Source organism: Oryctolagus cuniculus, chromosome 10 (assembly GCF_964237555.1).
Source record: "Oryctolagus cuniculus chromosome 10, mOryCun1.1, whole genome shotgun sequence".
NCBI classification, from domain to species: Eukaryota; Metazoa; Chordata; class Mammalia; order Lagomorpha; family Leporidae; genus Oryctolagus; species Oryctolagus cuniculus.
In genome coordinates, this window is record NC_091441.1 from 22,472,421 (window position 1) to 22,498,906 (window position 26,486).

Genomic DNA, 26,486 nt, shown 5'->3' on the forward strand with positions numbered 1-26,486 from the left:
TGAAAAGCCCATGAGAGTATTTCAGGCATGGAAAGCCAAGACACTCTGGCAAAAAGATCTCTGTGAGTGAGATCCCAGTGGAAAGAACAGGTCTTCAAAGAGGGAGGTGCCTTTCTCTGAAGGGAGGAGAGAACCTCCACTTTGACTATGACCGTGTCTAAACAAGATAAGAGTCGGAGAACTCAAGGGGCTTCCATAGCCTTGGAAACTCATAACTGGTGCATAGGGAGATTACTGATGCCATAAACAGGAGTGTCAATTGGTAAAGTCAACAACAGGAGTCACTGTGCACTTACTCCTCATGTAGGATCTCTGTCCTTAACGTGCTGTACACTGAGGCTTAATGCTATAACGAGTACTCAAACAGTATATTTCACTTTGTGTTTCTATGGGGGTGCAAACGACTGAAATCTTTACTTAATGTACACTAAACTGATCTTCTGTAAAAAAAAAAAAAAAGATAGAAAGAAATTATCAATTCCCAACTTGACTCTCACTGGAATTAAACATGACAATAGGTCTGATCTGATTTCATCATCATTTAAAAAAAATCATCTATTATTTTTCACTTTATGTTTCTGTGTGGGAGCAAACTGTTGAAATACTTACTTAAGGTATACTAAGCTGATCTTCTGTATATTAAGATAATCGAAAATGAATCTTGATGTGAATGGAAGGGGAGAGGGAGTGGGAAAGGGGAGGGTTGTGGGTGGGAGGGACGGTATGGGGGGGAAGCCATTGTAACACATGAGTCGTACTTTGGAAATTTATATTCATTAAATAAAAGATTAAAAAAAAAATTTAAAAAAAATCTGAAAAAAAAATAAATAAATAAATAAATAAAAGTATACAAAGGACTTGAATAGACATTTCTCCAAAGAAGACATATAGATGGCCCATAAACTCAAGATCACTAATCATCAGAAAAATATAAAACTACAATGAGGTTTCCATTTACATACCATAGGATGTTATTCAAAAACACAGAAAATAAGTTTTAGTGAAGATATGGAGAAACTACAACCCTTGTGCACTACCATTGGGAGTATAAATAGTGCAGATATTGTGATTCCTCAAAATAAGGGAATATGGAAGGACTACATAAGCTAGCAATTTCACATCTGTGTGTATACCAAAACAGAAGGGAAAACAAGGATTTGAACAGATAGTGGTACACCCATGTTCACAGCAGCATTATTTACAATAGCCAAATGTGCAGATAACCCAAGGGCCTACTGATAGATGGATGAGACTTACATGAGGAAGCTTCAAAAAGTTTGGGGGAAAATAGAATTAAAAGATATATTTACTTTGGTGCAAACAATCTTTGATGTTCTTGCATGGTTTTTTTCATAATATGCATTTGCAATGAATCTTGAAGACAAGTACACACATGTATCTGCATATATAATACAAGATAACTGAAGTGTACAATTGTATTATGTTAGGATATATTAATGTATTATGTGCTATTAAATCATCTAAAAGATCGATAAAAATAGGCACTCATTTTCTATCAGTTACTATATTACTATAACCTCTAAAGTAATACAGCAGTAAATTTTAGAATTAAAAATGCATAAGCTATCCCAGCCATTCCACTTGGTAATTCAACAGAAATGAGAGTAATAATAAACAAAAGTACAATACTTGAAACTATATATACAAAGGAATTTATTGCTACATTGTTTGTAACAATAAAAAAACTAGAAACAAAGCGAGGTTAATCAATAGAAAAGAAGCATGGCTGAATAAATCACAACACATTCCTTTCACAGACTATTACATAACAAATTAAATATTACACATTCAATCTATATGAGTTAATTTCCCAAAGTTTCCATCTCATATTGATCAATGAAAATATTTTCAAAGGAATCGTGCTATTTTGGAATAGGATGGGAAGTAGAACTTCTCTAATGAATTTGTGCCTGAATAATGGTACATCAGTACAGCTGGCACATGATTTAAGAAGGAAAAGAGATGATTTTACTTTCAGCACTTCCACAGTGATTATGTGGCTTGTATTTTCACATACAATAAGCAGATATGCCTACAAATAAGAAAAATAATGCAAGGGGTGGTCAATGCCCAGAGAATTATAGAAATATGCATCATAAATGCCAGGATCTGTCCAGCAGAAGTAGTTGCAGGGGCAGCAGAGACATCTTGGAGGTCTGTGGTACTCAGCGGGGTTGAGTCTTCAGGTCTCACCCTAGTATGGAGTTCTGCAGAAGAAGGAGTCTCTTGCCTGATCATTGGCCAGTAGCTGGCATTTCAAGACTATAATCTTTTCAACTTATTGACCCTAAAGTCTACGTTCACTGTTACTTTCTTTCCCCAAAATTTCTCAACCTTGGCATTGCTGACATTTTAAGAAGATAATTCTGGGAACCATGTAGGGATGGGTTATCTGTGTTATGTATTGAAAGATATTTATTTAGCAGCATTCCTGGTCCCTACTCACTGTATGCCAGCAGCATCTCTTCCCCCCAGTTGTAACAATCAAACCTGTCTCCACACATTACCAAGTGTCTCCTGGGAAGCAAAATGGCTTTGGCTGAAAACCACTGGGTCCAATCATTAGGACAAGCAGTCTTGTCCTGGGGAAACTATTGATCTGCATGAACAAACTTGCACTCAGCTACTTAACTAGCAGCTATTACGAGGAACACACACACACACAAACACACACACAAATCACGTAACACACGAAAATGTTCAAGGTTATTTTTGTTCCATCATTTCACATCTGATCTTTAGAAATAAAATCTTAAAAGAAGTAAACCATGTTCTTTTATGAAAGGTGAGAATTAGAACCCTGTTATCTCTTGGCCACTCCCAGTTTGCTCCTAGGATGTATGAAGAGCATGATGCTGGTTATGTAGAGGGAAAATCTTTCTCAGTCTTTGAATCCACTGGGATTGTAGAAAAGAAAATCCTGTGTGGTTAAAGAAAACAAAATGTGTAAATGCCTGAAAATGCAAACTTAATAGGTATTACAGTCATAGGCTTTACCAACTGTTCTCCTTGACCTAGGTCAAATCATCAGGAATCCTAGCAGAATTTAGAAGATAAAGCCCTAGCAGTAGTGGCTAATAACACATAACAAATAAGACACAGAAGACAGGCATGGTAATACATGTCTTAAAAAAGGCTCTGAAGTACCAGAATTGTTGCTGTTGGGTGTTTCTACCAGGATGGTGGTAAAATTTCACCTTCAGCACCTCTTCCAAGAATCTAGGACAAATGCCTTATTTGCTTCTGAAAGTCATTGCCCTGTAGTTGTGAAAAACAGAGTCACAGGCTATGAACTTTATAGGGCTGTGGACCAAAGTTGAGGAGGGGAGGAGGGGTTACAGTTTTGAATGGAGATGGTGATAAGGTGGCCCCAGACTTACAGGAAGTCACAAGTTGTTTTTAAGTCCCACATGGCAGCTGTTTCAGTTTTAGAGGTTTATTGAAAGTGGACATTATTTACACCATGTTCATACAAAAATACAAGCAGTGTTTCCCCGGCACCTGTGGCAGATGTTTAAGGGGGAAAAACTGAGCTCACATAACCTCAAGAATCATAAACATGCCAGCCTCTCGCAAAAGAATACCTCCCTTTATGGCCAGGCCGGCCTCCCACTTCATGCTGGATCTCTTATCGCAATGTGAACTTGGATGAACTGCCTCTTTTAACCCACCTTTGGCTAGAAACTGTCTGGTCTCATAAGCTACATAGGTTCAATCCTGGTCTGAATGGGCATGCTCCAAGGAAAATCAGAGAGTTGTCTTAGAAAGCATTGACTCCAGAAACTTTGCATGAGCTTCGAACTGGTTCAGAACCCAAGTTCCTGGATCCTGGGAGCAAAATGGGGAGAAAATAACTCAAGGATGGGGAGCAGGATGCAGAGGATTCTGTCTGAACAAATAGCTTGCTTCAAGGGGAGACTTCTCAGTGTGTTCTCCAAGGTCCACAAGACAACACGTGGACTCTTAGTGTTGGTAATACCCCAGTGCTTTCATTTTGCTTCCTGGAATAAAATGATTTTTTAGCTCTGCCTTTTTCTGTGGTCTTGCATGTAAAGCTTCATTTTCTTCCCATTTACTTAAACAAATTGGGTCTGGGCCTGATCTGTTAGTTTAACTTTTGGCTTGAAGTCCAGAGTGGTGAGAGGGAGCTGAATGGGTTTATCATTTATGCTTTGGAAGAGAGCAATGGATGCAAGGAGGCTTGGTTAAGCACAAGTGATCCACAGAGTCACACACGTGGAGGTCTTCTCCAGTGCGATGGAACTTACAAGATCAAAGCACTAAAGGTTCATTCTATGTTCTATGAAACCCTCCAGGTACAATATATGGTGATACAGGCATTCCAGGGTGCATCAAAGCAAGCAATATCATCACCATTGGCATTTGAGTTGATGATAGACAATCCATAGCTAAAGAACTTTGCCTCTTTCCAGGCTCTGTTCTTACACAAAGGCTCCCAGATTATTTCCACTTGTTAAAGAAAAAAAATTATTCAATGATACTTGTTAAAGCGTGGTAAGGAAGACTTCATTCCAGACAATCAGGGTAGCTATAAAAGCCATAGAATGGGATTTACTATTGGGGAGCCAGATGAGACTCAACTCCAAATAAAACATAGGCAAGTGAGAACTTAAAGCCAGAAAGGGGGAGGGGGTCAGAGCGTAGAAAATTACTAAGAAGAAATATCAGAGGTAAGGAGGATTCTGGCTAAACTGACCTAACAGGATTCCTACTTAAGACAGGCATGGGTGATCAGCTATCGCCTGGGGGCTGCTGGAGGAGAAAAAAGAACCCAATCAGATCCGAAAGGTGATCAGGATCGCAGTAAACCGACTCAGTAGGTTTATTTGTTAGAGCTGGATTTTCCGAGGACGCATACACAATAGGCCTAGAGGAAAGTTCAGGAGACTGACTAAAGTACAGTCAAGAAAGAACCCTCGTCTCTGCCCAGGAAGCTCACGGCCACTGGAGAGAACATTGGTCCTTTCACAAGGAGCACAATGTTCTTCCAAGAAATCCAGTCCTCCCGTACTGGCTCATATCAGATATTCCTCGGACTGAAACTTGGGAAACATTCAGCTTGAACAAGAGGATATTAGAGCTGGAAAGGATTTCGAGTCACTTCTACCAGCTCCTTGCGTTTAAGCAGAAGGAAACTAAAGGGGAAATGATCCCAAATCACCAGCTGATTAGTGCTGAAACCAAGACCAGAATTCACTTCTCTGCTCCCAGAGCTTTCAAAAACTGCGCCATAACGATGATTGTAGAAACACACCTTTGTTATGTCCTCCTCAGCCTCTGGTACACGAGGGCAGACATGCAAGGAGCTACGCAGCAGTCCCTTGTATTTTAAAGTTTTAGGAGTCCTGATACAGATGTCTTTGCACCATTGTTTCTGCTCTGATTTAAAGCTCTGCCTCAGTCACTTGAGCCCATTTCCTTCTTGCAGCCTTGGGAACTGTTTCTCCTTCTGTGTGTTATGTGTGCTGGGCGTGAGAGGCGGAGGAATGGAGTAATCACCCTTTTTCACACAACTCATGCTTCAAGAAAAAACATCTGTTGACTCATCCACTTAGTGAATGGGTTATCTGTAGCCAATTTTAAAATAATATCTGCCTTGCTGCATTCTAAAGAAGTAGCAGCAACGTATCCGAGAAACTAACCAACAGCCTCATTAAAGTGTGACAATCACCAAAAATGGAAATATATACTTAGATTTTTAATAATGTAAGGGAAGATGGGCAGGGAATTAGCCAAGAATTATTTTCCAAAAAAATTGGTGGGTGAGAAGAGGTGGTCTGGAGACTATAAAGCTTGGTGAAGTCCTCAACATCCCTAAGAAAAGGGATGGGACCTCCTGGTCACCCTGTGCTCTGTTGCAAGGCTCCTCATGATATTCTTCAGACCCATTACTTTAACACAAGTGCCAGGAGAAAGCACAGAGCCGAACACAGGCCTCGGGTACCACAGTTCAGATCAGTAATGCACAACTAAGTCTATGCCCTGGAATTGAAGCCCTAAGTCACCAGATTTCTTGTCTTTTGGGAACCATTTTTGTCTTGCATTCAACCTTTCACTGAATTATGTTTGGTTTGCAGAAGGGGTGTGGGGAGGTCAGAGGCCAGAGGCAAAACCCTTTTCTGCTGAAGAACAGGAACCAGCGTGCGGAGTTGAGCCCTCCTTTCCTATTCTTCTTAGTTTTATTTCTCTGAGGAGGTAGCAGGTGACACCCTCAGAGGGCCTCTGAGTCCAAGCAGAGGAGACAACGCACGTTCTTTTGATGTATCACATACATTTCCATCCGTTGATCTGAACCTGTTTTCAAGTTGACCCCAGAAGTGAATTAAAAACCAAAGGAACCACAACCTGGAGAAGAGAGCAAAGCTACATGGGAAAATAAGAAGTAGGCCCATATATCTCACAGGCCAGGAAAAATATTGAGTCAAATTACACCTCTGAATTATTTACACTATTTCTCTTTGCTAAATCTAAGCAAACATTCCACTTGCATCAAATCTACTCTGGGGGTTTTAACTGTTTATTGTAAAATCAAGTACACAATAGCTCTTTCATCAAACATTTAGCTATATGTTTAGCACTAACAAATATCACACATATATTATGAATGCTTCCTTATTATGAAGCTAAACATTCAGTGCATGAAACTTAGAGCTCTGTATTCCAAATCATTATGAACAAGATGTTTCCTCTCAGGCAGTTTCTTCTGGTGATGTGGAACCTTTGAATAAATAGTGACGCTAGTATTTTTAATAGCTGTTTCCCACCACATATTGCAAAGGAAACGTTAACAAGGCTGAATTCATAACTCATCATTGTACAAGTCCCAGACTTAACAACATTTATGGTGAACCCATAAATTATTTTATTTGCAAATGTTCTGCCACGTGGATAATTCCATTTGGTTTCATGTTCTCCACCTTATCATCTTGAACAGAAGATGCCCTGTCTATAAAAGATCCTCAACAGCATGGGATATTTTAAGAGAACACTGCAGAAGGTGGGGTGGCACATGCCTGTCGTAATTTAACCAAGACTGTTTTCCCTCTTTGATAAAATGAGTTTCTGAGAGAACCATGGCAATAATGCTCTACTAAGTATCCATCCTCCTCTCTTTATATTCTAGTCCTTTTGACCTGTTTGGTTTCCAATAGAGCAGTAACCCCTTCTTGCTTCACGCTGTCCTCCAAATGGTTACCAACATCACACAAGATGCTTTGTTCTTCTGGGTAAAAGGGGGACTACCCTCTCCTTTTTCTGATCTCAGTAAATTCCAACAAGAGAGGGCATTGTATTTTACTGGTTTTTATAAAGTCGTGAAATGGGAACACAGCCTTTTTAGCTTTTTTTAATGCCTGTTGTGGAGTTTTCGGCCTTGCAAAATGTTTGTTAATTCCCTGTTTGTGAAGTGTCACTTACAGTTGTAGCATGATGCGTTTGAAGGACACAGCAGAGACTATCAGATCCATCGAATCCTGCCCAGAGAAAGTGCCGCAAACACACCTGCTAAGCCCCTTGTTTGTCGATTCAGGCTTAGCAGTCAAACTTGGGAGCAAGTGGATGGGACAGGTCAGGAGTTTATTTGTCCACCTTCTGGATTTGTTTTTTTAATGTAAGACTGAAAAAAAACTTTCTAAGCAAGTCACAAAACTCATAAATGTAAGAGAAATACATATTGGATTTCATAAAAACTGGAAATTCAGACAAACTTAATGAAAACATAAAAATCAAAGCCCAAAGAAAAATTATGAAGTAGAGGAAATGTTTGCCAATGTGATTTCCCATAACAAAGAACTCTTACAAAGCAATAAGAAAATAAGTTTCTACCCAACTTCATTCATATAAATTATACATTAAAAAATAAAATAACATTGTTGTATATCTTATTCAATAAGATTTAAAATGTAGTAGTTTGGATTTACATGGTCTCTTTTAGTGAGAGTACATTGGTACTACTACTTTGGAAGATAGTTTTCAACATTTATAATGCAAAGTAATTACACAGAAAAGACAATGCCAGATTAAACTATTCCCCCACTTATAATTAATAGTATGAGCAATTATAATTCTCAAAACAAAATTTAAAAAGTGTACCAATAGCAGAGAGTCAGAGAAAGGAGTGACAACTTGATAGCATAAACTTTAAGACGAGGCCAAGGAAATGTATTTATTTTACCCAGGATGTTGATGTTACTCTTCACTGTTCTTCACCATAATTTTGCTGCCCAGAGATGTAACAAGGCAGAAATGGGAGGAAAAAATTAAAATTCCGGGAACATTCCCCTAGTTGGATAGACGCATACCGAGGCTGGTGGGTAAGTAACCTTGTGAAATTATAGGAACAAGTCCAGGATAACAGACGCTCCCATCTGCAGAATTTCAACAATGGAAGACAACAGCCCCTTTTCCAACTAGTAGAGAAAACTGGGCATATAAATTTCATAAAATACAGATTTAAAACTTCACGTAGGCCGTCGCCGCGGCTCACTAGGCTAATCCTCTGCCTTGCGGCATCGGCACACCAGGTTCTAGTCCCGGTGGGGGCGCCGGATTCTGTCCCGGTTGCCCCTCTTCCAGGCCAGCTCTCTGCTGTGGCCAGGGAGTGCAGTGGAGGATGGCCCAAGTCCTTGGGCCCTGCACCCCATGGGAGACCAGGAGAAGCACCTGGCTCCTGCCATCGGATCAGCGCGGTGCGCTGGCCACAACGAACTGGCCGTGGCAGCCATTGGAGAGTGAACCAATGGCAAAGGAAGACCTTTCTCTCTCTCTCTCTCTCTCACTGTCCACTCTGCCTGTCAAAAAAATAATAATAATAATAAAAAACTTCACGTGGAAAAAATGCATTAGAGGAAAAAGAAAATCTAATAATAATATGAATTCACTTCAATAAGAGCTGGAGGAGGAGAGTGCATGTGCAGGGATAATAAAGCATTCAAAAGGAAACTAAGAGCTGAGGAAATAAGTTGAGAATCAAAAATAGTATTATGCATTTAATAGAAATATTAGAAACAGCAAGAGGAAAATATGCATGTGAAATTTAAATTGCCAGTGGGAAAAGCTATAGATAAACTACACAGGAAACAGAGAGAGAAGAAGGAGTATACAAAGAACAAAGCAAATGATTCAACATAAAATAATGCTAAATTAGGAAACAAATTTTAATGAAAAAGTATTATACAATGTAACAAAAACTTCAGAGAATGAAAGAAGTAAACATGCAGATTATGAATGTTTGCCAAATTCCAAAAACAGTTGATATAGAAGAAAAAATACATCAGAATATATTCAAATTAAATTTAACTTTCAAAGCAAATAAATCTTCAGACAGCCACCCAGCAAAGGCAAATCATTTACAAGGTTGGGCCTCACAGCACTAATTAGACAATTTCCAATGCAACATTCTATTCTAAAAAACAGTAATGTCTAGAAAATTCTAAAGGAAATAGGACCCAAGAATATTATACATGGTCAATTGGTTCCTTGTGTATAAAATAGCTAACCTGTGTTCTCAAGCATTCGAACACCTAGAAAAATAGTAATCTGACTCCTTCTTGAAAAATAAAAATAATGTTAGTTAAACCTAGGTAATCAAGAAATAAATCAAAATAACTCAAGAATAGAAAAGCCTTAGCTGTAAAAATATCTCATGAATCTATTAAATATAGAATTTTTTTTAACTTAAAACCCTGGAAGTGGGAGAGGCAGAATAAAATATAATATGAGTGGATTTCATCTTCAAGAGTTTTCAAATCTTTCGTTTTAATTTTAAAGAGAGCTTTTAGAAACTAATACCTTCTGTGGCAACAAAAACTTAATCTACAGTTTAGAAATTCCTTTACCATCACTCTAATTTCTTTTTATCCTGGTACATTCAAAGAAAAAATAAATACAGTATACTTTTAAATCAGCTTATATTCCATGAGCCTTTTAAAAAGGAAATTATTCTATCTATCTGGCTTTCTTTTTACATAGACATTAACAGATATCTGCTAGGATAGTCATCTAAGGTAGACATGGTAATATTAAGGGCCAGCATTGTGGCATAGCATCCCATAAGACTGCTGGTTCAAGTCCCGACTTCCCTGCTTCAGATCCATCTGAATGCTAATGGGTCCCTGTCACCTACATGGGAGATGTAGGAGATGGAGCGCCAGGCTGTGGGCCTAAGTCTGGTCCAATTCCACCCATTGTGGTTATTTAGGGAGTGATCCACCAGCTGGAAGATCTCTATCACTCTCTCTCCAATCACCTTTCAAATAAATAAATAAATAATTTTTTAAAATGGTGAGTTCTATATGGTTATGAATTGGAATAAATTTTTGCTGTCCTCTTTTTATTATTCTTTTTTTTTTTTTTTTTTTTTATTTTTTTATTTTTTTTTTTTTTTTTATTTTTTTTGACAGGCAGAGTGGACAGTGAGAGAGAGAGAGACAGAGAGAGAAAGGTCTTCCTTTTGCCGTTGGTTCACCCTCCAATGGCCGCCGCTGCAGCCGGCGCACCGCGCTGATCCGATGGCAGGAGCCAGGATCCAGGTGCTTTTCCTGGTCTCCCATGGGGTGCAGGGCCCAAGCACCTGGGCCATCCTCCACTGCACTCCCTGGCCATAGCAGAGAGCTGGCCTGGAAGAGGGGCAGCCGGGACAGAATCCGGCGCCCCAACCGGGACTAGAACCCGGTGTGCCGGCGCCGCAAGGTGGAGGATTAGCCTAGTGAGCCACGGCGCCGGCTCTTTATTATTCTTTATTGCTTAACTTTTTATAAATAAATCTGATTTTCCCCCAAAACAATGTTTTAAAAAATCAGTTGTGCATTATCTTTCACTTATTTAAAATAATAATTTTGACTGGTAATTTCATTTCAGAATTCTATGTCTGTTTGCCTATTTGTGCTTATAATATCATAGAGACAAGTATATTCATTGTGGCAAACTTAATGCCCTTCAATTGAAAACTGATTAGATAAATTGTGGCATATTCATACAATGAAATATACAACTTGTTTTTTAAGAATTTTTATTTATTTATTTGACAGGTAGAGTTACAGACAGTGAGAGAGAGAGAGACAGAGAGCAAGGTCTTCCTTCCATTGGTTCACTCCCCAAATGGCCGCCACAGCCGGAGCTACGCCAATCCAAAGCCGGGAGCCAGGAGCTTCTTTCCTGGTATCCCATGCGGTGCAGGCGCCCAAGCACTTGGGCCATCCTCCACTGCCTTCCCAGGCCACAGCAGAGAGCTGGACTGGAAGCATCGGGGCTAGAACCTGGCGCCCATATGGGATGCTGGCGCCGCAGGCAGAGGATTAACCTAGTGCGCCACCACGCTGGCCCCAAAATATATAACTTCTAAAAATGATGACAAAATACGGTAATAAGAAAAATGTCTCCAAGATATGTATCATTTTATAAAATTCAACTGAACAGTGAGTGTAGTATATTCCCATTTGAGCTAAAAAGAAAATGACAGTTGTGTATAAACACAAATATACCTACATGCCTGGCTATGTACACACATAAAATGTGTATTGGAGTGCACACAATCTATTCATAGCAATTGCATTTAAGGAGAAGAGCAGCAGGCTGGAATGAGAGAACTATTTATATTTTATTTACATTTTTCCCTTTCTTTAACTTATTACTTTCTTTCTTTGGGGAAAATAGTTTAAGAAAGAAAACTTTACCAGTAATGTTGTTGTATTTTATGGGTAAAAAAGCAAAGACTGGGGGCCACTTAAATTACCTGCTCTATCACATAGTTAACTTGTGATTATAATTTATTTTTCTGGAGACAATTCCAATGTGCTCTGTCTCCTATCTCATTCTTGTAACAGGGTTGTTACTAAGATAATGACAACAAATACCATCATAATATACAATTTACAGTCTCTCACTGGGATGCTTAGAATTTTAACAATTCCAAAAAGGGCAGGTTGCAACTCAATTAAGGAAGACTTTTGGGGAAATTTGTGGCATGTCAGGTGACATCAAATTGCCATCTACATTACTGTCACCCATAACCTAACACACTTGTTCACAGATGGTTTTTACCTAGATTAATCTCAATTGGCTCTTAAGATCAATTGATCACTCTCCTAAAAACAAAACAAAACAAAACAGAGAGCCCTGATATAGAGAGAAACCATTCTAGAATGTAGTTTAGGAATACTTCCCTTAGAAGTCTACCCTCATACTTAGGCCAATCCTGAGACATCTCCACATTCTAACATGGGGCACACTCATCTGTCATGTTCTGATAAGCATTTTCACACATGGACTTCACACAGACACGACAGATAAACCAATCTGATTTTTTAAATTATTAACTTTCTAACCTCCCATGAGCTTTTCATAAAATCTTTGCCTGCCAAGAGACAATGCAATACCATTTAAAAAAAGAAGGAGAAAGAAAAAGGGATAGATTTGTTTGAATTCTGGCTCTGCTCTTTCCTAATTAAACAATCTTGGGCATATTGGTCTCCAGCCATCAGATTTTCATCTTTAAAATGAGAATAATAGTGGCAGCTTCTCAGGATTATGGAGAGAATTGAATGAGATAATATATGTCAGTGCCAAAACCAGGCTGTGTCAAAAGTAGATATAAAATAAATGTGAATTTCCTTCCCCTCTTTCCCTAGATGAAAACAAGTTGAAAGGAATGTAGACATGTATGCTTAAAGAAAAATTATGTATAATGAATCAGATTTGAAAGAAATCAGCCTGAAATGGAAATGGACTCAAATAATGAATGTGGTCATTCAGTGAATTGAAATTAAATACGCTTCATCTCAGTGATGTCAGTGGTACCAACAGAAAGAAGAGAAAATGCAGGACTGCGTTCCCTTGTATCTCTTGTTCTCAAATTGGCTTCTTTGCTTATAATTATCAAATACAAATGAGGAAAAGTGGTTTGGAGTTGTATAATTAAAATGAAGAAAAGGTAATTTTTGGCAAAGTATGTGGAAAGTGTTTTGATAATGAGATTGTAATACAAGTATTTTCTAGAAAAAATAATTGAATCCTTATAATTTGAGACAGCTAAAGCATCTCTATCAGATGTGTGCTATTTATCATGCAACTAATACCCCAGTGTTATTTTCTAATACAAAGAAACTTGTATTTAATAAAATCCTTGTTTTGTATATAATGCACACAGGATGAGCACTATCTAAAAACATGCAGTACTATGGATAGATGTATGAATATTCATGTTTAGTAAGTCCTTAATAAGCAATGTTCTATACTAAGTCAAAATGTGTGTGTGTGTCTATGACTCAAATAGTGAAATTTGGTACAAGCATTTGGCCTAGTGGTTAAGAATCCAGTTAAGTTGCCTTTGTCCCACATCAGAGTATCTGGGCTCTGTATCCAGTTCTGCTACTAACTCTAGCTTCCAGCTGCTGCAGACCCGGGGAGACAGTAGTGACTATTATAGCAATTAGATCTCTGTCACCCATTTGGGTGACCTGAATTGAGTTCCCAGATCCCAGCTTTGACATCCCAGCCATTGTGAACATTTGGGGAGTGAACAAGCAGATAGGAGCTCTCCTCTGTCTATCCATCTTTCTTTTTCTCTGTGTCTCAGACTCCTTTTTTAAGATTTATTTTTATTTATTTGAAAGGCACAATTAGAGATAGAAGGAAGGAGGGAAATGCAGAGAGAGAGAGAGATCTATCTTCCATTTAATGGTTCACTCCCAAATGGCTGCAACAGCTAGGGTTGGGCAAGACCAAAGCCAGGAGCCAGGAATTCTTCCAGATTTCTCATGGGCCATCTTCTGCTGCTTTTTTCAAGCCAGTAGAAGGGAGCTGGATCAGAAATTGAGCAGCCAGGACACACCCATATGAGATGCCAGGAGTGGCTATATCCACTACACGACATCAACCCCCTCATATATTTAAGTGAATAAATAGCTTAAATGATATTCTTGTATTATACTACCTATATTTATAAGCACTGTGTTTCAGGACTGATCAGTTCTTTATTTCTGTGGAACTAATCTAGTCAGAAACACACAACTAAAAATAATGGGCCTATATAAATTAGGAAAAGGAGAAGTAATAAATACAAAGTAAAAATAGAATTAGTTTGCTTTTCTCTATCAGATTAGTATTATTATGACATGTGATATCAAATGTCAGTAATATTGGCACAAGGTAGAATAGTCTACAGAAGCATTGTGTATAAACCCTGTCCCTGTTAAGCTGCCAGCATTAGACTCCTATACCGTGATCAAGGCAGCAGGTCTTAAGGAAAGATAAGGTCAAGATGTTAACAGAGATCTCCACATAAAATAAGATCCCTACCTTACACCTTATATAAAAATCAACTCATAATGGATCAAGGATCTAAATCTATGACCTAATACCATTAAATCACTAGAAGAGAACATTGGGAAAACTCTGCAAAACATTGGCATAGTCAAAGTCTTCTTGGAAAAGACCTCAGAAGCATAGGCAATAAAAGCAAAAATTCACAAATGGGATTAAATCACGCTGAGAAACTTCTCCATTGCAAAGGAAACACACAACAAAGCAAAGAGGTAATTGACAGAATGGGAAAAAATATTTGCAAACTTTGCAACTGATAAAGGATTGATATCCAGGATCTATAAAGAGTTCAAGAAATTCAATAACAACAAAACAGGAAATCCAGTTAAGAAATGGGCAAAGGATATGAACAGATATTTTTCAAAGGATGAAACATAAATTGCCAACAGACACATGAAAAAATGTTCAGGATCAGCCCTGGCTGTTACATTTTCAGGAGTAAAAAAATGGATGGAAGATCTCTCTCTTCTCCCCTTGCCTTCGTTCCATCTTTCCCTCTCTCTCCTTCTGTCGCTCTGCCTTTCAAGTAAATAAAAATGAATAAAGGCACTGATTGCTGAAATGAATGAAAAATCAAGACATAACTATACATGGTCTACAAGAAACTAAGTATAAAACATAGAAAATTAAAAATGACAAAGTAGAAAAATATTCCATGCAAATATGAACTATAAGAAATCTGGAATAATTATATTTTTTAACTTTTATTTAATGAATATAAATTTCCAAAGTACAGCTTATGGATTACAATGGCTCCCCCTCCCCATTACTTCCCTCCCACCCGCAACCTTCCCCATTCCCGCTCCCTCTCCGCTTCCATTCACATCAAGATTCATTTTCAATTCTCTTTATATACAGAAGATCAGTTTAGCATACATTAAGTAAAGATTTCAACATTTTGTACCCACATAGAAACACAAAGTGAAAAATACTGTTTGAGTACTAGTTATAGCATTAAATCACAATGTACAGCACATTAAGGACAGAGATCCTACATGAGGAGTAAGTGCACAGTGACTCCTGTCGTTGACTTAACAAATTGACACTCTTGTTTATGGCATCAGTAATCACCCTCGGCTCTTGTCATGAGTTGCCAAGGCTATGGAAGCCTTTTGAGTTCACTGACTCTGATCATATTTAGACAAGTTCGTAGTCAAAGTGGAAGTTCTCTCCACCCATCAGAGAAAGGTACCTCCTTCTTTGATGACCTGTTCTTTCCACTGGGATCTCACTTGCGGAGATCTTGTTTGTTTGTTTGTTTGTTTGTTTTTAAACTTTTATTTAATGCATATAAATTTCCAAAGTACGACTTATGAATTACAATGGCTTCCCCCCGATACCGTCCCTCCCACCCACAACCCTCCCCTTTCCCACTCCCTCTCCCCTTCCATTCACATCAAGATTCATTTTCGATTATCTTAATATACAGAAGATCAGCTTAGTATACATCAAGTATGGATTTCAACAGTTTGCTCCCACACAGAAACATAAAGTGAAAAATAATAGATGATTTTTTTAAATGATGATGAAATCAGATCAGACCTATTGTCATGTTTAATCCCAGTGAGAGTCAAGTTGGGAATTGATAATTTCTTTTTTTTTTTTTTTTTTACAGAGGATCAGTTTACTATGCATTAAGTAAGGATTTCAACAGTTTGCACCCCCATAGAAACACAAAGTGAAATATACTGTTTGAGTACTCGTTATAGCATTAAATCTCAATGTACAGCACATTAAGGACAGAGATCCTACATGAGGAGTAAGTGCACAGTGACTCCTGTTGTTGACTTTACCAATTGACACTCCTGTCTATGGCATCAATAATCTCCCTATGCTCCAGTCATGAGTTTCCAAGGCTATGGAAGCCCCTTGAGTTCTCCGACTCTTATCTTGTTTAGACAAGGTCATAGTCAAAGTGGAGGTTCTCTCCTCCCTTCAGAGAAAGGTACCTCCTTCTTTGATGACCTGTTCTTTCCACTGGGATCTCACTCGCAGAGATCTTTTGCCAGAGTGTCTTGGCTTTCCATGCCTGAAATACTCTCATGAGCTTTTCAGCCAGCTCCGAATGCCTTTAGGGCTGATTCTGAGGCCAGAGTGCTATTTAGGACATCTGCCATTCTATGAGTCTGCTGAGTATCTCACTTCCCATGTTGGATCACTCTCCCCTTTATTTACTCCATCGGTTTTTGTTTTTTTGCTTTTTGTTTTTTGCCAGAGTGTCTTGGCTTTCCATGCCTGAAATACTCTCATGGGCTTTTCAGCTGGATCCGCATGCCTTAAGGGCTGATTCTGAGGCCAGAGTGCTGTTTAGGACATCCGCCATTCTATGAGTCTGCTGTGTATCTCGCTTCCCATGTTGGATCATTCTCTCCCTTATTTATTCTATCAGTTAGTATTTGCAGACACTAGTCTTGTTTATGTGATCCCTTTGACTCTTAGTCCTATCATTATGATCAATTGTGAACAGAAATTGATCACTTGGAATAGTGAGATGGCAATGGTACATGCCACCTTGATGGGATTGAATTGGAATCCCCTGGTATGTTTCTAACTCTACCGTTTGGGGCAAGTCAGCTTGAGCATGCCCCGAATTGCACATCTCTTCCCTCTCTTATTCCCACTCTTATATTTAACAGGGATCACTTTTCAGTTAAGTTTCAACACTTAAGAATAACTGTGTATGAATTACAGAATTCGACCAATAGTATTAAGTAGAACAAACAAAAAAAAATACTAAGAGGGATAATGCATTAAGTTGTTCATCAACAGTCAGGGCAAGGGCTGATCAAATCACCGTATCTCATAGTGTTCATTTCACTTTAACAGGTTTCCTTTTTGGTGCTCGGTTAGTTGTCACTGATCAGGGAAAACATATGATATTTGGGCCTTTGGGACGGTTTATTTCACTCAGCATAATGTTTTCCAGATTCCTCCATTTTGTTGCAAATGACCGAATTTCATTGTTTTTACTGCTCTATAGTATTCTATAGAGTACATATTCCATAATTTCTTTATCCAATCTACTGTTTTTTTTTTAACTTTTATTTAATGAATATAAATTTCCAAAGTACGACTTATGGATTACAATGGCTTCCCCCCCATACCGTCCCTCCCACCCACAACCCTCCCCTTTCCCACTCCCTCTCCCCTTCCATTCACATCAAGATTCATTTTCGATTATCTTAATATACAGAAGATCAGCTTAGTATACATTAAGTAAGGATTTCAACAGTTTGCTCCCACACAGAAACATAAAGTGAAAAATAATAGATGATTTTTTTAAATGATGATGAAATCAGATCAGACCTATTGTCATGTTTAATCCCAGTGAGAGTCAAGTTGGGAATTGATAATTTCTTTTTTTTTTTTTTTACAGAAGATCAGTTTAGTATACATTAAGTAAAGATTTCAACAGTTTGCACCCCCATAGAAACACAAAGTGAAATATACTGTTTGAGTACTCGTTATAGCATTAAGCCTCAATGTACAGCACATTAAGGACAGAGATCCTACATGAGGAGTAAGTGCACAGTGACTCCTGTTGTTGACTTTACAAATTGACACTCCTGTTTATGGCATCAGTAATGTCCCTATGCACCAGTCATGAGTTTCCAAGGCTATGGAAGCCCCTTGAGTTCTCCGACTCTTATCTTGTTTAGACAAGGTCATAGTCAAAGTGGAGGTTCTCTCCTCCCTTCAGAGAAAGGTACCTCCTTCTTTGAAGACCTGTTCTTTCCACGGGGATCTCACTCACAGAGATCTTTTTGCCAGAGTGTCTTGGCTTTCCATGCCTGAAATACTCTCATGAGCTTTTCAGCCAGCTCCGAATGCCTTTAGGGCTGATTCTGAGGCCAGAGTGCTATTTAGGACATCCACCATTCTATGAGTCTGCTGAGTATCTCACTTCCCATGTTGGATCACTCTCCCCTTTCTTTATTCTATCGGTTAGTGTTAGCAGGTACTAGACTTGTTTATGTGCTCCCTTTGACTCTTAGTCCTTTCATTATGATCAATTGTGAACTGAAATTGATCACTTGGAATAGTGAGATGGCATTGGTACATGCCACCTTGATGGGATTGAATTGGAATCCCCTGGTATGTTTCTAACTCTACCGTTTGGGGCAAGTCAGCTTGAGCATGTCCCAAATTATACATCTCTTCCCTCTCTTATTCCCACTCTTATGTTTAACAGGGATCACATTTCAGTTAATTTTCAACACTTAAGAATAACTGTGTGATAATTACAGAATTAAACCAGTCATATTAAGTAGAACAGACAAAAAAAATACTAAGAGGGATAATGTATTAAGTTGTTCATTAACAGTCAGGGCTATGCTGATCAAGTCACCATTTATCAAAGTGTCCATTTCACTTCAGTAGGTTTCCTTTTTGGTGTTCAGTCAGTTGTCACCGATCAGGGAGAACATATGGTATTTGTCCCTTTGGGACTGGCTTACTTCACTCAGCATGATGTGTTCCAGATTCCTCCATTTTGTTGCAAATGACTGGATTTCATTGTTTCTTACTGCGGTATAGTATTCTAAAGAATACATATCCCATAATTTCTTTATCCAGTCTACCGTTGATGGGCATTTAGGTTGGCTCCAGGTCTTGGCTATTGTGAATTGTGCTGCAATAAACATTAGGGTGCAGACCGCTTTTTTGTTTGTCAATTTAAACTCCTTTGGGTAAATCCCAAGGAGTGGGATGGCTGGGTCGAACGGTAGGGTTATCTTCAGGTTTCTGAGGAATCTCCAGACTGACTTCCATAGTGGCTTGACCAGTTTGCATTCCCACCAACAGTGGGTTAGTGTCCTTTTTCCCCACATCCTCTACAGCATCTGTTGTTGGTAGATTTCTGAATGTAAGCCATTCTCACCAGGGTGAGGTGGAACCTCATTGTGGTTTTGATTTGCATTTCCCTGATTGCTAGTGATCTTGAACATTTTTTCATGTGCCTGTTGGCCATTTGGATTTCCTCTTTTGAAAAATGTCTATTGAGGTCCTTGGCCCATCTCTTAAGTGGGTTGCTTGTTTTGTTGCTGTGAAGTTTCTTGAACTCTTTGTAGATTCTGGTGATTAATCCTTTATCTATAGCATAGTTCGCAAATATTTTTCTCATTCTGTCAGTTGTCTCTTCACTCTCCTGACTGTTTCTTTTGCAGTACAGAAACTTCTCAATTTGATGCAATCCCAATAGTTAATTTTGGCTTTGACTGCCTGTGCCTCCAGGGTCTTTTCTAGGAAGTCTTTGCTGGTGCCAATATCTTGCAGGGTTTCTCTAATATTCTCTAATAATTTGATGGTGTCGGGTCATAGATTTAGGTCTTTAATCCATGTTGAGTGGATTTTTGTGTAAGGTGTAAGGTAGGGGTCTTGCTTCATGTTTCTGCACATGGAAATCCAGTTTTCCCAGCACCATTTATTGAATAGACTGTCCTTACTCCAGAGATTGGTTTTAAACCCTTGATCAAATATAAGTTAGCTGTAGATGTTTGGATTGATTTCTGGGGTTTCTATTCTGTTCCATTGGTCTATATATCTGTTTCTGTACCAGTACCATGCTGTTTTGATTACAACTGCCCTGTAGTATGTCCTGAAATCTGGTATTGTGATGCCTCCGGCTTTGTTTTTGTTGTACAAGATTGCTTTAGCTATTCAAGGTCTCCTGCGTCTCCATATGAAATTCAGCATCATTTTTCTAGATCTGAGAAGAATGTCTTTGGTATCTTGATTGGAATTGCATTGAATCTGTAAATTGCTTTTGGGAGATGGACATTTTGATGATGTTGATTCTTCCAATCCATGAGCATGGAAGATTTTTCCATTTTTTGGTATCCTCTTCTATTTCTTTCTTTAAGGTTTTGTAATTCTCATCATAGAGATCTTTAACATCCTTGGTTAAGTTTATTCCAATGTATTTGATTGTTTTTGTAGCTATTGTGAATGGAATTGATGTTAGCAGTTCTTTCTCAGCCGAGGCATTGCCTGTGTATAAAAAAGCTGTTGATTTTTTGTGTCTTGATTTTATATCCTGCTACTTTGCCAAACTCTTCTATGAGTTCCAATAGTCTCTTAGTAGAGTTCTTTGGATCCTCTAAATAAAGAATCATATCGTCTACAAAGAGGGATAGTTTGACTTCTTCCTTCCCAATTTGTATCCCTTTAATTTCTTTTTCTTGCCTGATGGTTCTGGCTAAGACTTCCAGAACTATGTTGAATAGCAGTGGTGAGAGTGGGCATCCCTGTCTGGTGCCAGATCTCAGTGGAAAGGCTTCCAACTTTTCCCCATTCAATAGGATGCTGGCCGTGAGTTTTTCATAAATTGCTTTGATTATATTGAGGAATGTTCCTTCTATACCCAATTTGCTTGGAGTTTTCATCATGAAAGGGTGTTGAATTTTATCAAATGCTTTCTCTGCATCTATTGAGATAATCATATGGTTTTTCTTCTGCAGTCTGTTAATGTGGTGTATCACATTGATTGATTTGCCAACACTGAACCATCCCTGCATTCCAGGGATAAATCCCACTTGGTCTGGGTGGATGATTTTTCTGATGTGTTGTTGTATTCTATTGGCAAGAATTTTATTGAGGATTTTTGCATCTATATTCATCAGGGATATTGGTCTGTAATTTTCTTTCAATGCTGCATCTTTCTCTGGCTTAGGGATTAAGGTAATGCTGGCTTCATAGAAAGAATTTGGGAGGATTCCATCTTTTTCAATTGTTCTGAATAGTTTGAGAAGAATTGGAATTAGTTCTTTAAATGTCTGGTAAAATTCAGCAGTGAATCCATCTGGTCCTGGGCTTTTCTTTGTTGGGAGGGCCTTTATTACTGTTTCAATTTTTTTCCCAGTTATGGGTCTATTTAGGTTTTCTATGTCTTCCTGGTTCAATTTAGGTAGATTACATGTGTCCAGGAATCTATCCATATCTGATAGGTTTCCCTGTTTGCTGGCATACAAGTCCTTGCAGTAATTTCTGATGATTCTTTTTATTTCTGTGGTATCTGTTGTTACGTTTCCTTTTTCATCTCTGATTTTATTGATTTGGGTCTTTTCTCTTCTTTTTTTAGTTAGTTGGGCCAATTTTGTTTATTTTTTCAAAAAAAACCAGCTTTTCGCTTGGCTGATTTTTTGTAATGTTTTTTTTTTTGGATTCAATTCTGTTGATTTCTTCTCTGATTTTAATTATTTCTCTTCTCCTACTAGATTTGGGTCTGGTTTGCTGCAGTTTTTCTAGATCCTTGAGATGCGTTGAAAGCTCATTTATTTGGTGCCCTTCCAATTTCTTGATGTAGGCACCTATTGCTATAAACTTTCCTCTCAACACTGCTGTTGTCCTATCCCATAAGTTTTGATATGTTGTGTTGTTATCCTCATTTACTTTCAGAAAATTTTTGATTTCTCTTTTGATTTTTTCGATGATCCAGTGTTCATTCAGGAGCATGTTGTTCAGTCTCCATGTGTTTGCATACTCTCTAGGGATTCCTGAGTTGCTAATATCCACCTTCATTCCACTGTGGTCTGAGAAGCTGCATGGTATGATTCTAATTCTTTTGAATTTGCTGAGACTTGCTTTATGGCCTAGTATGTGTTCAATCCTAGAGAAGGTTCCATGCACTGCTGAGAAGAATGTAAAATCTTTAAATGTAGGATGAAAAGTTCTGTAGATATCTGTTAGATTCATTTGGGCAATCATGTCAATTAAATCTGCTGTTTCCTTGTTGATCTTCTGTCCTGTTGTTCTGTCTATTTCTGAGAGTGGAGTATTGAAGTCCCCCAGTACTATTGTATTGGGGTCTAAGTCTCCCTTTAACTCCCTTAACATACCTTTTAAATAAACCGGTGCCCTGTAATTAGGTGCATATACATTTATAATAGTTACATCTTCCTGTTGAATTGAACCCTTAATCATTTTACAGTGTCCCTCTTTGTCTCTCTTAACAGTTTTTGTGTTAAAGTTTATTTTGTCTGATATTAATATGGCTACACCTGCTTTTTTTTTTTTCATTTCTGTTGGCATGGAATATCTTTTTCCAACCTTTCACTTTCAGTCTGCATGAATCTTTGTTGGAAAGATGTGTTCCTTGTAGGCAGCAAATAGATGAGTTTTGTTCCTTTACCCAATCAGCCAATCGGTGTCTTTTAACTGGACAGTTCAGGCCATTAACGTTCAATGTGCCTATTGATAAGTAGTAGCTTTGCCCTGCCATTTTCCCAGATATTTTCTAGTATATGCTTTGAGCTTTCTATGATCTTTTACTGGGAGGTTTTCTTCCTTTACCTTCTTTCATATTGATGGCTGTGTTTCTGTGTTTCTGTGTGTAGTACATCTTTAAGCATTTTTTGCAGGGCTGGACGAGTGGCGATAAATTCTTTCAATTTCTGTGTGCTATGAAAGGTCTTTATTTCATCTTCATTCACAAATGATAGCTTTGCAGGATATAATATTCTGGGCTGGAAATTTTTCTTTCTTAGCACCTGTGCTATGTCTTGCCATTCCCTCCCAGCCTGTAGTGTTTCTGATGAGAAGTCTGCTGTGAGTCTAATTGGAGATCCTCTGAGAGTAATCTGACGTTTCTCTCTTGCACATTTTAGGATCTTTTCTTTATGTTTCACTGTGGTGAGTTTAATTACAGTGTGTCGTGGTGAGGATCTCTTTAGGTCATGTTTATTAGGGGTTCTATGAGCTTCCTGTACTAGGATGTCTCTGTCCTTCTCCAAACCTGGGAAATTTTCTGCTAGTATTTCACTAAAAAGTCCTTCTAATCCTTTCTCCCTCTCCATGCCTTCAGGAACTCCTAGAACCTGAATTTTGGGTTTTTTAATAGTATCTTGTAGATTCCCAACAATATTTTTTAGATTTCTAATTTCCTCTTCTTTTCTTTGGTTTGACTGTATACTTTCCTGTGCTTTATCTTCTAAGTCCGATATTCTCTCTTCTGCTTCACCCATTCTGTTTTTAAGGCTCTCTAATGTGTTTGTCATTTGATCTATTGAATTCTTCATTTCATTATGATTTCTCATCACTATCACAGTTTAATGTTCTACTAGTTGTTTCATTTCATTTTGATTCCTCCTTAATATTTTATTTTCGTGAGAGAGATTTTCTATCCTGTCCATTAAGCATTTCTGTAGTTCAAGAATTTGTTTTTGAAAACTTCTTAATGTTCTTATCAATTTTTTGAGATCCGATTCTTGCATTTCTTCTATCTCATCATCTTCATAATCTTGAATTGGGGTGTCTTTTTCATTTGGGGGCATGATAGTGTCTTCCTTATTCTTGTTACCTCGGTTTCAGCGTTTTTTGTTTGGCATTGTGGAGATATTCTTTGGTTTCTTCACTGTGGTGCTTTTTCTTGTTATACTATGACTCTAGATTAAGTGGACTGCCTGCTTTTGATGGATCCTTAGAGGCTGTGATGGGTGTGGCCAGAGAGCTCTGTTTGGTTCTTCAGGGTTAAGTGTGTGCCAAAGGTGACTCACCCAGATTGTTCTCTCGCTTGCTCTCTCTCTCTGTTTTTTTTTTTTTTTTTTTGACTCAGTTGGGAAGTAATTCCACACAGCTGAGTGGAATTGAGGGTAGTTGATATATGAAATCTGGCCACTGTGGGTATTCGTCTGCTTACCCCTGGGACCACACAAAAATTTTATGCAGCCCTCAGTGTGGTCTCAAATTTCTCTGCAGTCTCTCACCGGGTTGTCAAGGTTACTGAGTTTGTGTACTCGGTGAGTTCTCTTGCCCCCCCCTCAGATTTTCACAGTCTCAGTTCGTTAGCTCCACACTTTCACTAGGTCCTAACCTCCTGTTATTTCTCCCCACTAGAGTCAGGTTTTTCTGCTTGGCTGATGGAGGGCGCCGCTTTACGTATGTCCAAAATGGCGCCTGCTCTTTGTCTTGCTCAGCTTTCTAAGGTGAGTGGAGAGAGAGGCTAGTGTCCATGCTGGTTCCCCTTATTTATTCGTTTTTTTCTCTCCTCCAGTCAGCCTGGTGAACTTTCCCCAGTGGGGCTTCAAGCCTTGTTCCCTCTAGGCTCTTTCTGCCTTTCCCCACCAAAGTCTAGGGTTACCGAGGTTTTTCTCTCACGTCCCCTTTCAGTGCTGGCGCTCAGACTCTGTGGCTGGGCTTCCACGCAGTGGGCAACCTTGCTCTCCCCATAGGTCCTCCCTGTCACATCCACTAGATCCGGAAGAGTTTCCTCTGCAATTTTTTCCTGCAGTAACTCCACTTTTATTAAACTATCTTTTCCTGGACTATCAGTGCATGCCCTCACTATTCTGCCATCTTGGCTCCGCCTCCCTTGAATAATTATATTAATAATAGGCAAAGTGGGCTTCAGAACAGTAAGTTTATCATGGATAAAAAGGAACACTACATAATAATAAAGAAGACAGTTAACCAAAACGACTTGATTCTAATATGTATACCCCTAATAAAGAAGCTTCAGGCAAAAACTTAGGAAACTGAAATGGAAAGTAAACAAATATACATTTACAGTCAGAGGCTTCAACATACACACCTCTATAAGCAATTATAGGACAACTTGATATAGAATAAGCAAAGATACAAGAAGATATGAGCAACATCATCAACCAGTTATGTTTAAATTACATTTATAGAACATTCAATCCAACAGTAGCAGAATACACATTCTTTTCAAAGATATATCATAATCTGCACCCTTAAAAAAAAAACAAAGTAATTTTGAATCATATGAAGTGTGTTCTCCAGCATAATGTCAATTAGAAATTAGTAGCAGAAAAACATATGAAGTTGTCTTTGAAAAATTGGGAATAACATACTGTTAGATAGCCTATTGTTGAAGTAAAACCTCAAAAAGGATGTATATTATTTTGAATGGAAAGAACATGAAAATACAACATGTCAAACTTATAGGATACACTTAAAGCAGTGCTTAGATAAAAATGTATAGCTTTGAATTCTTAATAATTTAAGAAGAAAAGTTTAAAATTAATTATCTAAGTTTCTATATAAAATGTAAAGCAAATTAAACCTAAAGTAAGCAGTATGATGATAATGATAAAGTCTAAAGTAGTAATTAATAAAACAGAAATGGAGACACAACTTTTTAAAAACCAAGGAAGCTTAAGGCTTGCAAATAACAACTATAAAACTCTGATGAAAAAAATCAAAGAAATAAATCAATGAAGAGATATTCCATGTTCATGGATAGGAAGATTCAATGTTGTCAAGATATCAGCTCTTCCAAACCTGGCCTACAGAGTCAATGAAATTCCAACCAAATTTTTAGAAAATTATACTACTGACAATCACAAAATGATTCTAAAGTTTATGTGGAGAGGCAAAAAGATCCAAAATCACCAACACAACCTTGAGGGAGAGCAAAGTTGGAAGAAAAACACTACCTGACTTCAAGACATACTACAATGGAATCTTAATCAAGACAACATAATACTGCAGAAGAATAGACAAATACATCAAGGGAACAGAATAGAGACACCAAAAATTGACACAAATAAATATAGCCAGCTGATCTTTGACAAAAGAACAAAGGCAATACACTAAAGAAAACATGTTCTTTTCAACAAATAGTTATGGGATACATGGACATTCACATGGAAAAAATAATTATAAGCTAATTTAGACACAGATCTTAACCTTTTCCAAGTATTAACTCAAAATGAATTACAAGAGACAGCATTGTGGCACATCCCACATTTTACTCTGTTTTAGTCCCAGTTTCTCTACTTCTAATCCAGCTTCCTATTAATGTGCCTGAGAAGGCAATGGAAAAAGTGTCAAGTATTTGGGCCCTAGCCACCCATGGGGAAGTCCAAGATGGATCCTAAAACTCAATAACTAAAAGAAAATTAAAAATGGATTAGGAGCAGGTGTGTGGCACGGGAGTTAAGTTGCACTTGGAACCCCTGCATCCCGTATCAGAATACCTTGTTCATGTCCTGACTACTCCACTTCTAATTCAACCACCTGCTAGTGCATACCCCGGGAGATATCACGTGATGACTCAAGTACTTGGAACCCTGCCACACATGTGGGAGACACAGATTGAGTTCCAGGCTTCAGGTTGCAGCCTGGCCCAACCTTGGCTGTTGTGGACATTTAAGGAGTGATTTAGT

The 26,486-nt window shown here is 38.3% G+C and overlaps 1 long non-coding RNA gene across 4 annotated transcripts in view; it reads right to left on the reverse strand.

The window, feature by feature from the left end:
* LOC103349348 (uncharacterized) overlaps window positions 1-26,486 on the reverse strand; it is a 402,935-nt gene that overhangs the window by 281,906 nt on the left and 94,543 nt on the right. For 2 of the 4 annotated variants that reach the window (XR_007921453.2, XR_011379318.1), the window contains exon 1: window positions 5,297-5,494. The exons of the other annotated variants lie outside the window; for them this stretch is intronic. This is a non-coding gene — a long non-coding RNA (uncharacterized lncRNA). Of the gene's footprint in view, window positions 1-5,296; window positions 5,495-26,486 lie in introns of those variants that run through there. 4 annotated transcript variants of the gene reach the window in all.